This window comes from Podarcis pityusensis (assembly GCF_964106645.2).
Source record: "Podarcis pityusensis genome assembly, chromosome: 6".
In the NCBI taxonomy this organism is placed as follows: domain Eukaryota; kingdom Metazoa; phylum Chordata; class Lepidosauria; order Squamata; family Lacertidae; genus Podarcis; species Podarcis pityusensis.
Genome location: NC_138030.1, coordinates 43,353,818 through 43,365,906, shown reverse-complemented (window position 1 = coordinate 43,365,906; position 12,089 = coordinate 43,353,818). Strand labels below are relative to the sequence as shown.

Genomic DNA, 12,089 nt, shown 5'->3' with positions numbered 1-12,089 from the left:
TCCTTTCTCTCCCCCCCCCTTCTCGCGGGGCAAAGCGACAGCTGCCATTAAGAAAGCAAAGGGCGGGAGGCGGATCCGCCTGTGACCCCCCCCTCCAAAAAAAAAAAAAAGGTTTCTCAACTCAGGTCTTGTTTCGTGTGAAATTTATGTTGTCTTTGTTAAAGCAATGCATTTTTAAGCATTAAAAATGGTCAACCCAAATGCCATATATAAAAGCTCCGTTAGCTGCAGATTTAGGGAACAGGGGCTGAGAACTAATGGCTAGCAACAACCCTGCGGGGTAGCCCACTGCTGGAATTGTAAACTGGAGGCGCAGCTAAGGCTGGAAGGGGATTGTCAACAAAAGCTGCAGTGTCGCCCAACGTCCAACCCTACGATTCTCCATATTCTGTGTTATGATTCCCACATGGAAAGGAGGCGGCGGAGGAGGAGCAATCTTGTGTGCTTGGAAACATCTAGCCCACCTTGGCCGCTCGGTCCGTAGTCCTGGCAGGGGCTGGGAAGCTGACCTCGGCCACAGTGACAGGGAGGAAGGGGGCGGATTAACTCTTTTCCGATCAGCCCGTTTTGGGGACTCTAGCGGTTGCTTTCCTGCCGGCGAAAAGCCCTTCTCATCCTCCTCCTCCGCGGGTGACAAAGCATCCGAGGAGGCTGATCTCAGAAATGGCCTCCAAGCTGCTCTACTCAGTTGGTAGAGCAAGAGACACTTAATCTTAAGGTCGTAGGTTCGAGACCCAAGTTGAGCAAAAGGCTCCTGCGCGGCAGTGGGCTGGGCTAAATGACCCTCGGATCCCCTTTCCAACTATACAATTGTATGATTCTCCGATTCCCTGAAGCAGCGGCTGCGCGGCGCGGCTGGAGGTGCGGATCTCCTAATGTGGACGGACTCCGACTCCCATCGTGCCTGACCACCAGCCGCGTTGGCTGGGGCCAGCGGGAGTACCGGGATCACCACGGTTGTCCTCCAAAGCGCTGCGACGGGACTTTTGTGTCGCTGCCTCCGCCGCCCTTACGACGTAGCACCTGGGGTTGCAATTCAGTCGTTCTGCCCCCAAACCGGCGCTTGACTGCAGGCAATTTAATGCGCCACCGGCTCGCGCACAGAAGCGCTGCGCTCTCGCAGCTCTGCTCGCCCGGCGCAAAATGAAAGTTCCAAGTCAAACCGGAAGCCGGTTAGTGTTCGGGATCCCGAGGGTTTTCTCAATGGCCGCCAGGGGGAGCTGCGCGCGCATGGCTCGGGTCGCAGGGTTTAAGCTTGTCGGTAGCGGACGCAAACCCAGGCGGTCAAGAATAGCCATTCTCTCCTGAATGTGGCTTTGCTGCTAGAGCGCTGAGCTAGAACCTGGGGAGCGTGCGGCGAAAACCAGAGTTCACAGCCCCGCTCAGCCATGAAACCCACTGGGCCGGTTACTGGGTTGTTGTGAGGCTAAAAATGGAGAAAAAGTGGGGTATAAATGTAATACAGTAATAGCAACCATATTACACGCGCAGGGCTTCATTTGAGCCAGGGCTCAGTTGTGGAACCTGCCTCTAAATGACATAAGTTGGCAATGACATTATGTCTGGCTGTGTGGATATAATAATAAAACTGCCTTTGAACATGTGGAGAGCAGTTTCTAGGCAGGCAGGATGGGTCGCTTCCAAAATACTTCCTGCTCCTCCAGGTTTCCAGCTACCATATATTACGATTTTCTATACTATACTGCCTAATTTATTCCTTGCTTCCACAACGATTGTCTTTGCCACTCCTTTACTCTCCCAAACTAGTTTTTCTGGAGTTTCCCTGCTGTCTTCTCACTACTGCATAAGGTGGGACACAAGGGTTCTGAAATATACTCAGAGTCGCAAAGTGATTTCATGCTCTTTATTCAGCTCATAGTGGTGAGGAGGAATGAATAAATGTCCCCTCACAGTATCTGCTTTATATACATTATTTACACAATGGGCTGCACATGATTGGCTAATTCTGGAATTCTACTGTAAGCCAATCAGGTTGTGGATTCACTTCTATCTGGAGCAGGATTGGGTGGTTCCTGCCAACCAATCATACTGCTGCATTGTTCTAGGACCAATCAGACTGCTGCATTCTGAATCCTATTGTTCTAGGACCAATCAGACTGCTGCCTTTTGGATCCTATTGTTCTAGGACCAATCAGACTGCTACAGTTTGGATCCTATTCAACTCAGTACATAACAGGTTCTAAATTAGGGCTTGGGAATGAGGCCATTGCGTGCATACTACTGTGCTTGGGAGCCTTCAGCTGTAAGCATCCCATTCACAGGAGCAAAATGCTTTCGGATGTGTGTTAAGTGGCTCTGTGCATCATTATTTGTTTAGTTAATAGATTATTATTTTTTTATCCCACCCTTCCTCTTAGCGTAGCCTAAGGGCAGCAAACAATGAAACCAATTCAAACATTTCAACACAATCAAATATATTCACTGCTAAATAATTTCAAGGCTGGCAGGGAGATTTTCTTACAACCATTAAATGCCTGCATGAATATTAATATATATTCAAATAATGAAGGGGACAGAGGGCATTCCATAAGTGAGGGGATGCTACTGAGAAGATTCTCTTGGGCAGTACTAAGTGGCAGCAGCACATTTCTTTATGTTTTAAGAATAAGATATTAATGACTTTTTGAAATGTGGATAAACAAAATAGGATTATGAAACGGAAAATATGTAAGCAGTTTACCGCTCGCAACTTAGTTTTCATACTCATTTTTCTGCAAACAATATACCTAGGTTTGCAAGCAAGATTGAAACAAGCGCCTCTGGGGGGGAAACAAACAAACAGCTTAACAGCAAGATGCTAAAAGCATGGGTAGGCAAACTAAGGCCCAGGGGCTGGATCCAGCCCAATCACCTTCTAAATCCGGCCCATGGACAGTTCGGGAATCAGCGTGTTTTTACATGAGTAGAATGTGTCCTTTTATTTAAAATGCACCTCTAGGTTAGTTGTGGGGCATAGGAATTCGTTCTTTTGTTGTTGTTGTTTTTCCAAAATAAAGTCCGGCCCACCACATGGTCTGAGGGACGGTGGACCGGCCCACGGCTGAAAAAGGTTGCTGATCCCTGTGCTAAAAGCTATAGAACGTGGGTAGGCAAACTAAGGCCTGGGGGCCGGATGTGGGCCCAATCGCCTTCTCAATCCGGCCCGCGGACAGTTCGGGAATCAATGTGTTTTTACATGAGTAGAATGTGTGCTTTTATTTAAAATGCATCTCTGGGTTATTTGTGGGGCATAGGAATTCGTTCATTTTATTTTATTTTTTCAAAATATAGTCCGGACCCCCACAAGGTCTGAGGAACAGTGGACCGGCCTCCTGCTGAAAAAGTTTGCTGACCTCTGCTATAGAAGATGACACCTCTCAGTGATATTTTCTACTCATTGGTATACAGTGGTACCTCGGTTTTCAAATGTCTCCATTGACGAACATTTCAGTTTTCGAAAGCCATAAACCCAGAAGTAAATGGTTTTCGAACACGCCTCGGAAGTCGAACATGCCATGCTGTATTGAGTTTTCTGTATTTGATTTTTGAACGTTTCAGAACTCAAAGAGTCTTCTGGAACGGATTACATTCGAAAACCAAGGTACCACTGTAGTTTAGCAGGGGGTGATAGAAGGGAGATATGAATCTACTCTTGGTATGTCTGGCAGGAACAGCTGACATGGAAGGGTGGTGTAGCCAAGCCACTCTCTTGACAGGGATGTTGCTGCTGCTTGTCTGCATGGGGCATGGTGGTAGTAAGGTCAGGACTGCACAGGCACAAAAGCAACAGTGCTGGATTGGCTAAGCTGGTGTGCCTTAGTAGCTCTAACCTCACTGCTGCCCTGCCTGCCCCATCCAGGTAAGCACCACTGACACTGCTACTGGTTGGATGGCTCCTGCGCACCAGGCCTCCACACCAGCTGCTCCTGATCTCTGTGGAATTTGAAGTAAATTGACAAGGATGTCTGACTCACAAGGTTTGACAATGTCAGCAACAAAATGACCCCACAACACACACAAAATACTATGCTGCTTAGATGAAGAAACTGGAGTGAGTAGGTAACCAGGAATGAATTTTTGTTTTGAAGGACTGAAAGTGTGTTCGATTCTAGTGCTCAGAGGAAAATTAATGGGCTCAAGATTCCTTGTACGCCTCTTGTACTTTGTTCCAATTGATGGATCTTGGGATTCTAGTAAAAAAAAACAAAGAAGATCCCTCTGCCCTGAAGTCCGCCCACCCCTGAGACAGGCAATGTTGTGAGGAAACCTTGGAAACACCCTCTGGGTGAAAGACCTTCCTTCTATCCCCACCCAAAGGTTGTGAACAATAGCTTACGTTTAGGCCTTTTGCATGTGAAGACAAGAAAAGACATTTGGAGGCACAGCTAGAGTGCACACCACAACGCTCTGTGCCCAGCTCATGCCACAACAGTTGTCAAACAACTCACATGCATTCTTCCAACACAGATGGAACACCACACAAAAAACCCACAACATGGATAATTCTCTTTCTACTCTCTCTTGCCAACTGCTACATGGGGCCTTCACTCAAAACAGTTTGTGCTGGCAAAATATTTAGTTTTCCCTCCAAAAAAAATAAAAATCCCCATGGCATGGAATGCTGTTTTTTAAAAAAGGTGTGCCCCTGTTTTTCCTGCTCCATATGTCTGTTTATAACTGTCAAGTACATCCACTGATGCATGCCAGAAAGCACTAGTAGTGCCTCAGTAGCTTTAATTAACATTATAAAATAGTAATGTACAATATGTTACACCCACGTACCACAGTAAGCGCCTAGACAGATTACACAGAATAATGTCTGTTTAGATCACAGTTCCACAGAGACATCCTCCAATGCTTTACATGCACCAGGTTTTGAAGATCAATGCAGTCGTCTTTTTTTTTTAAACTTTCATGAGTCAGACTTTGCAATAGCCCAAGAATTACATTTTCCTCTGAAGTGAAAGTGTTGCTGCATTTTTAGCCCTAACCCACTACAGAAGATATGCTCATTATGCTGTGTCCTTAAATATAAGTTTGGAACAAAGTTCTTAAGACAAAATACTATGGGCAAAGAAAAACAGAGGCTAGCAGGAACTATCTGTAGAATTAGGTCAGGCATCATGAAAGAAAAGACACTCAATGGTTCCAAGACAAATCTGGATACACTTATGACATATATTGTATGGGGTCTTATTTTTGTCTCTCAGTCATGTTTTGCCCAACTCTTAGTTATTGGGGGGGGGGGGGCAAAGGGACATCATTCCTGGGAAGCATCAGGGATTGCCAGAGCTCCTGATAAAATGCTGAGTGTTGACTGGCTTCTACCCCAATGAAAAAATAATGTTGGAGAGACCCCTCTACCCTCAGGTTTAAGCAGATCAAAATACATGGAGGAATTCTCACTCGGATCAAAGAGGGTAGTAATCCTCTTTGACCAGCAATCAATAGTCCAACTGCTAGAAACATGTAGAGCTCTGCATTGTGCACAAAAACTAACTTTGGGGTAGCGTACCTTGTTCATTCTTGCTCTTTGCTTACAGCGCACTGTGGTCTGGATTATGTGGGTTAATTTAGCTCTTAGGAAGCTTAAGCAATAGCCTTCCCAGGCAGACATCCTCCTCTCATTTTGAAGCATCTGGGCTTAGAAAGCCTCTCCACCTGTCAGGGCTGAGCCATAGGGAGTGGTAGGAGGTGAGCCAGAAATCGTGAGCCATGGGTTGAGGAGCAAAGCCAGTACTCAGAACCATAGGGCAAACCAGGAGGATAGAGCACTCAACAAGCCAAGACTTGTTCGTTACATCCACACCACATGTGTAAAAAACACACGGCTCCCCCCACAGAATCCTGGGAGCTGTAGTTTGTGAAGGGTGCTGGAAATTGTGGTGGGAGCATTACAGTTCCCAGGATTCTTTGAGGGAAGTCATGTTCTTTAAATGTCTGGTGTGGAGGTGACCAAAGGATCCAGGAACATACTAAAGCTTGGGAATACTGTTGTCCAGCCCGTCTGACTGAGCTAGGAAGCTCTCCTTATACCTCTTCCCATTTGGGAGGATCCAGTGGTAAACTGGGTGCATGGAGTCAGTCCAAGGCCTGCATAGACAGGTGCTGCAACCTGAAGTTCAGGTGCACTGAGTCCCAGCAGCTCCTCACACAACCTACCGTGTTGTCCCACCAAGGTATGGGGCCATCTTCCCCAGGAAGAGCAGCTCTTTGAGCTCATCCACTTCCCAATGCTTGCCAGATGTAGTGCAGGTCACATTAGGTGAACAACAGAGAGCCTTGTGGCACTTGAGAGAGAAGCAAATTTTATTAGCCATAAGCTTTTTGTGGACTAGTTGCAAGGAAGATTTGTTTTTGCTGCAAAAGACTGCTAACCCTCATTCTTAGGTGTAAACCTCATTGAATTCAATGGGACTTCTGAGTGCATATGCATAGGATTGCACTGTTGAATGCTTACTCTCAGCTTTGTCTCTTTCACACAATGACATTTAACTTATTGAGCAAAGAAATGCTGGAGGGAAATACTAATCATACCAAAAATACACAAAGGGGAAAGAGGCCCACCAGGGTAATGGAACAAAGTCCAGAAGAGAGGGCAACTGAGATAACGAGGCTGAATTTCCAACCTCACAGTGAACCCAAATAGCAGATTACTCTTTAGCAAGCAAGAGTTTCGTGGGAACTGTATCTGTATAATGCCTGCCTCAACATTCTTGAGAAAATATGCAGGACTTTTGGATTCTATAGAGCCCCTGTACATATTCCTTTAATTACTGGCAAACAGGGGACATATGATATATTGCACAATGAAAAAGGGATGCCACCAGGATTACTTGGGCCCACCATATTGTATATGGGTGTCCCCTCCTGCAACAATCTATGGGCAAGAACTGCTGCTTATGTATACAATATATATTTACTTAGCATGGCCTATCACACAGGACTATTATTATTTATGTGATTTCTTACATGCCCTTCTAACATTACAGTTATAGGAGTAAGATGAATCCTGAATCCTCAAATTATAGTCACACTGCAGCTACCACAGCCGTAGAGACGGGGCCTTCCCATTGGTGGCTTCTATCCCATGGAACTCCCTTCCAAGAGATACACAGCTGACTACAATACTTCCAAGTTCTAGATCCGTGGTTCCCACACTGAATTTTTTTATTGATAAGAAATACATTGGAAAAGCGCAACTAGGATCGTCCTCAGTATCACTTGATGCTCTTGCTCTCATTTTGAAAAGGCATCTATCCATATTCTGGAAATAAAAATATTTTGATACTCTGTTATAGTATACTGAAATATTTAAATGTTCCTTTGATTGCCCTTGAACCTTCCTGCCACACTTGCTACCCTCTCCTGGCACACCCTTTGAGAGCCACTGTTCTGGATAAAAGTTTTTAAAAAACAAAGCCAAGACCTCTGCTTCCCCTGGCTTTTAACTGAAGTGTTTATTATTGTACATGCTTCTGCAAGAAGCGTTTGCCGGGTGTCAGTTTCTGCTACTTGGGACTTCAGGGCTTGCTTAAACCCGCTGCTTTGTTGCGATCCGAAGGGCGTCTTGTAGCTTTCATGTTTACGTATTTATCTCTTGGTGGGACTGTCTTTTCGCTGTCAAGCGGAAGCCATCTCGAGAAGGCGTTCAAGCCTCGAAAGGCGACTGGGGGAAGCAGCTAACATAAATAAAAGCAAAGGAAAACTGGGAGGAGAGGGAGGGGCAGGCGCTCTGCCTTCTGCTCGGCTTGCTCTGCCATTGGCTCCCTCCGCCGGCTGAGGCTGCACAGAGAGCTCTGTAATTAGGACCCGCTGGCGGACACAGAAGAGGAGCCCGTCTCCTGGGCGAGGAAAAGACGCAGCAAAGGAAAAGGAGCGGGAGGGGGGAGTCCGGACACCCTTCGTTTCCCTGGTTTCGTTTCGCTCCCCGGCATTCGAAGTTCCCACCGCTGAGGGCTGAGCCGGGAGGACTCCTGTTGCCAAGGCAGGTGGAGCGCGCGGGGAAAGAGCTCCTCGCCGCCTCCGCCCCAGAAAAAAAGCAGCGTCGAGGGCGCGACTGGCTCCTGCCGCTGCGTCCGCCTCTTGCGTTCCCTCAGGAAGGAGCCGAGCCCGGGGGGGAATCCAGGGCGGCGGCGGCAGCAGCAGCAGCAGGTAATGAAGGTGTCCGGGGCGTCTTTCCGCTGAGGAGGCGGGCGGTTTCCTGAGGGGCCGCTCTCGGCGCCCCCCCCCCCGGGAAGCCTAGGGGCTGTGGGGAGGGGGAAGCAGCGGGCTGGGCTGCTGGTTTCCTGGTAGAGGAAAGGGACGGGAGACGCAGCCTGCGACCTGAAAGCTTGTTAGTCTTCCTTAGTTGGAGGAGCACCTGCTCTGCTGGCAGAAGGGGCCTGGGGGGTTGGTTGGGTCAATCCCCGGCGTCACCAGGTAGGCCTGGGGGAGACCCCCCCCCCCCCGTTGAGAACAGCTGCCGGTCAGTGTAGGCAGTACTGAGCTAGAGGGAGCCGTGGTTTGAGGCTGGGCATGAAGTGGTTCAGTCCTGTGCAGGTTTACCAAAGTGCTGTAACAAGGGGGTAATGAGGCTCTCTTAAAACCAGTGCAATTGTTGGACAGATTCTGGATTGCACCAGCATCCTGGAGGTCTTGTGTCTGGAGAGAGAGAGAAAGGGGCAGCCTGGGATAAGGGATAATCCTTTTAAAATAAGGGACATCTGCTGATGTTTATTTTCCCCAGATTGTTGTTGCAAGCTTCAAACTATTTACAGTAAAGCTGCAACCCTTACATGGGAGTAAGAGCTCCCTTGGCGCTCAATGGAACTTTGACCCTGATAAGTAAGAATAACGTTTCGATCCTAACTGGTCACAAATATCACATTTTGTTTACTTGGGATTACAGGTTGCATCTTTAGTCCTCTTCTAAATCTTTTGTTGCAAGTTAGTGTGTACCTGTGTACAGGCGGCCTGTAAAAATGTTTCCTGCCTTGATAGTTACTGAAAACAGAACCAGATGATGATAATTTGGATGAGAAAGAAATATTTCTTCATTATCCCTCACCTGTGGACAGAAATAACAATACATGCAAAATCTTTCCCCTCTTTGTGGCTCCATAGGTACAAGTTACATTATTAACGTGTGGCTGCGCCCATGTCTGTTTCATTGCATATACAGAAACATGTTGCCAGCTGGAACCTCCTCTAGCATGCGCATGGAGCAAAACTTGTGCATCCACCACATGTGTATGCATAAGACCAGTAGAAGACAAGTTAGTTAGTGTGACAGCAGCACACAATCTGAAAAGTATGACCCAGGGTGCATTGCAGCAAAGTCAAAGATGCTGGAGTACATTTTTTTTTTAATAGATTGCACATTGTCTGGTTGGTAACTTCAGAATATTGCAGCCTTGGAACACACATAAGGTACATGTGAGTTTCAGTACAGAGGATATACCCATGTAGAATTTGTGCATTTGTGAAATATGCCCCTTTCAAAAGGTGAGCCTGTAGCCTTTTATTCCTAAAGCAGCCTTTGCCAACCTTGTGCCCTCCAGATGTTTTGGACTACAACTCTTATCAGTCCTAGGTTGGGGATGATGGGAGTTGCAGTCCAAAATATATAGAGGGCACTAGATTGGCAAAGGTTGACCTAGAAACTACTTTCTCTCTGTTACAGAGTTTAAAATGAAATCTGGAGAAGATAATGAATAGATTGACAGGTGTATGTAAATGTTAGGTAGTTGTTTTGAGTATGAGGTCTGCTGAGATTTGTGACTACAGTGCTGAGTCTCTTTGCATTCAGGTGCATGGTGATCTGTCCTGGGCAATCTACATTATTGATAGGTGCATCTGCTGGTGCAGCACTGATAGGGGACCTGAAATAATGTCAAGATTGAAGAAGAAGAAGAAGAGTTTGGATTTGATATCCCGCCTTTCACTCCCTTTAAGGAGTCTCAAAGCGGCTAACATTCTCCTTTCCCTTCCTCCCCCACAACAAACACTCTGTGAGGTGAGTGGGGCTGAGAGACTTCAAAGAAGTGTGACTGGCCCAAGGTCACCCAGCAGCTGCATGTGGAGGAGCGGAGACTCAAACCCGGTTCCCCAGATTACGAGACTACCGCTCTTAACCACTACACCACACTGGCTCTCAGATTGGTGTGTCTGCCAGGTTTTTCTGTATTGCACCAAAAAGAATTCTGATAATTTAAGAAGTACAGTTAATACTTCCTTTAGGGAAACAGGAGCTGTCAGGGCTTTAGTTTAAGCTTGCCTGAAGTTTTAAAACCTGGGAATCTTTCCCTTCAATTCAGATAAAGGAAGCAAGGCTGGCTCTGCTTACTCCGACTTCCCTTTTAACTGCATTCTGCACATGCTCAGGGGGTGTTCTTTTTCAGATTTGTCACATATTCCCAGAATGGGCCCTGTCAATGAAACAAGTTTATAGTCTAAACTAGGGTGGGGAACATCAGACCTGGGGGTGAAAAGTGCCCCCCAAGCCTCTCTATCTGGCCCTTGGGACTCTGCAGGCCACACACCCTCCCTAAACTCCCCCAGCCCTTGCTGGCTCTGCTTTGCATCCTCCATAAGCGTTTTTGTCTGGCAGGATTATGTTCTTGGAAGTATGATCATACTGCTTACTTGCTTGCCTGGATGAAGAGCAGAAAGGATTGTATAAAGGTTTAATTTGCATTCATTGCTCCACCATCTTTTGCTTCTGGCACCACCTACTACCGGCACCACCCACTACTGGCTTGTGGCTCTTTTGCTGGAAAAGATTCTCCATTTCTGATGTAAACCCTAGTGGTCACTTTCTCGGGTTAAGCATGGGCATAATGTGTCCCACTGGTATACATTACCTATGTCAATTATATTTTAGGGAGATTTCTGTTGGAGAGTGGACTAACATCAGGCTCCTCAGTTAATTCTGTAACGTCAAGGTCAATCCCTTCCCCACAGCCAGATTGTTCCTAACTGAGATTTGTGCTATTATTCACAGGGGGAGCAACCAATAAACAATTTTTCCCAGAATTAAAAAGCCAGTGCCCAGGCTAAAATTTAACAACCCTAATTCAGAACTATTGAGGCTTTCCCCCCTGTAGGATACTGGTGGAAAGGGGAATCCCACAATCCAAAGCACACGTAATTCCATGTTGGTCATGAGTAACTAAGTGAGACTTATTTCTGAGTAAACCTGTTTAGAATCAGTCTGCATTAACCCTTTTAAATGCTAGAGGCAATCTTTAGGCTGCAGATAGGATGTGTGCATGAAGTTTAAGTGTTCTTCAAAACTCCCTGCAAATTAACTTTCCAATGGAAAAAGCTCCCATCTAGCCCTCTGCCTGATGTGCTAATTTTCTTCATGCAAGGAGGTTACATGGGAAAGCATTCAAAAATACAATCCCTTACGTGTAGTCATCAGCAGTATAGCCCTAAGAGGATACTGTACTACTATATGATATAGATCAGCCACTAATAGTGCAATCCTAATCATGGGCGCGATCTTGTTCACTCACTCCGTGGCTGCAAGGATTTGTGTGTGTGCAACAGCACTTCCCTTTCTCCTCCTGCCATGAATACCCTGTGCCCTCCCCAAATCTGCTCTGGAGTGTTAAGGAAATCTCAAGAGCAGATTAGGGGGTTAGGCAGAGGAAAAGGAGTGAGTTTCATTGTTGAAGCAGAAATCATTTTGTTTATGGAGTGAATCAGGTAGCACCACTTTAGATACAATCCCATGCCTACTCAGAAATAAGTCCTGTTCTAAGTATTGTAGACATGGTAATTGTTCCTTCAGACATTGCAATCAACAGTAGCAGGTGTATGATTGTTCACTGTAGGTAATTCACAAAATCAAGATTCAGAGGTTGTTATCACAAGGTAGTTATCCAGAATACTATTTTCCATCCACACAAGCAAATAATTCCAGACTATTCTAGGCATACCCCTTTGCTGTCCACTGAGTATTCTAAATATCAGTGGTTAAGTTTGGGGCACCCAAAGAGAGAATCCCACCTTATTTTTTTAGTGAAAAATACAACATGAAAAAGAAGTGAGTCCAAAGTTTTTTCTATTGTTGGGAGTGGTTGCTCTTTGTCAAAAAGTTT

General features: G+C 46.2%; 1 protein-coding gene across 1 annotated transcript in view; it reads left to right on the top strand.

Moving 5' to 3' along the window:
- Nucleotides 1-7,969: 7,969 nt before the first annotated feature.
- Nucleotides 7,970-12,089, top strand: part of PRICKLE4 (prickle planar cell polarity protein 4) — a 31,570-nt gene continuing 27,450 nt past the window's right edge. Inside the window, exon 1 of the mRNA XM_081010119.1 lies at nucleotides 7,970-8,154. The gene's annotated coding sequence lies outside the window, so the exon portion shown is untranslated. The remainder of the gene's footprint in view (nucleotides 8,155-12,089) is intronic.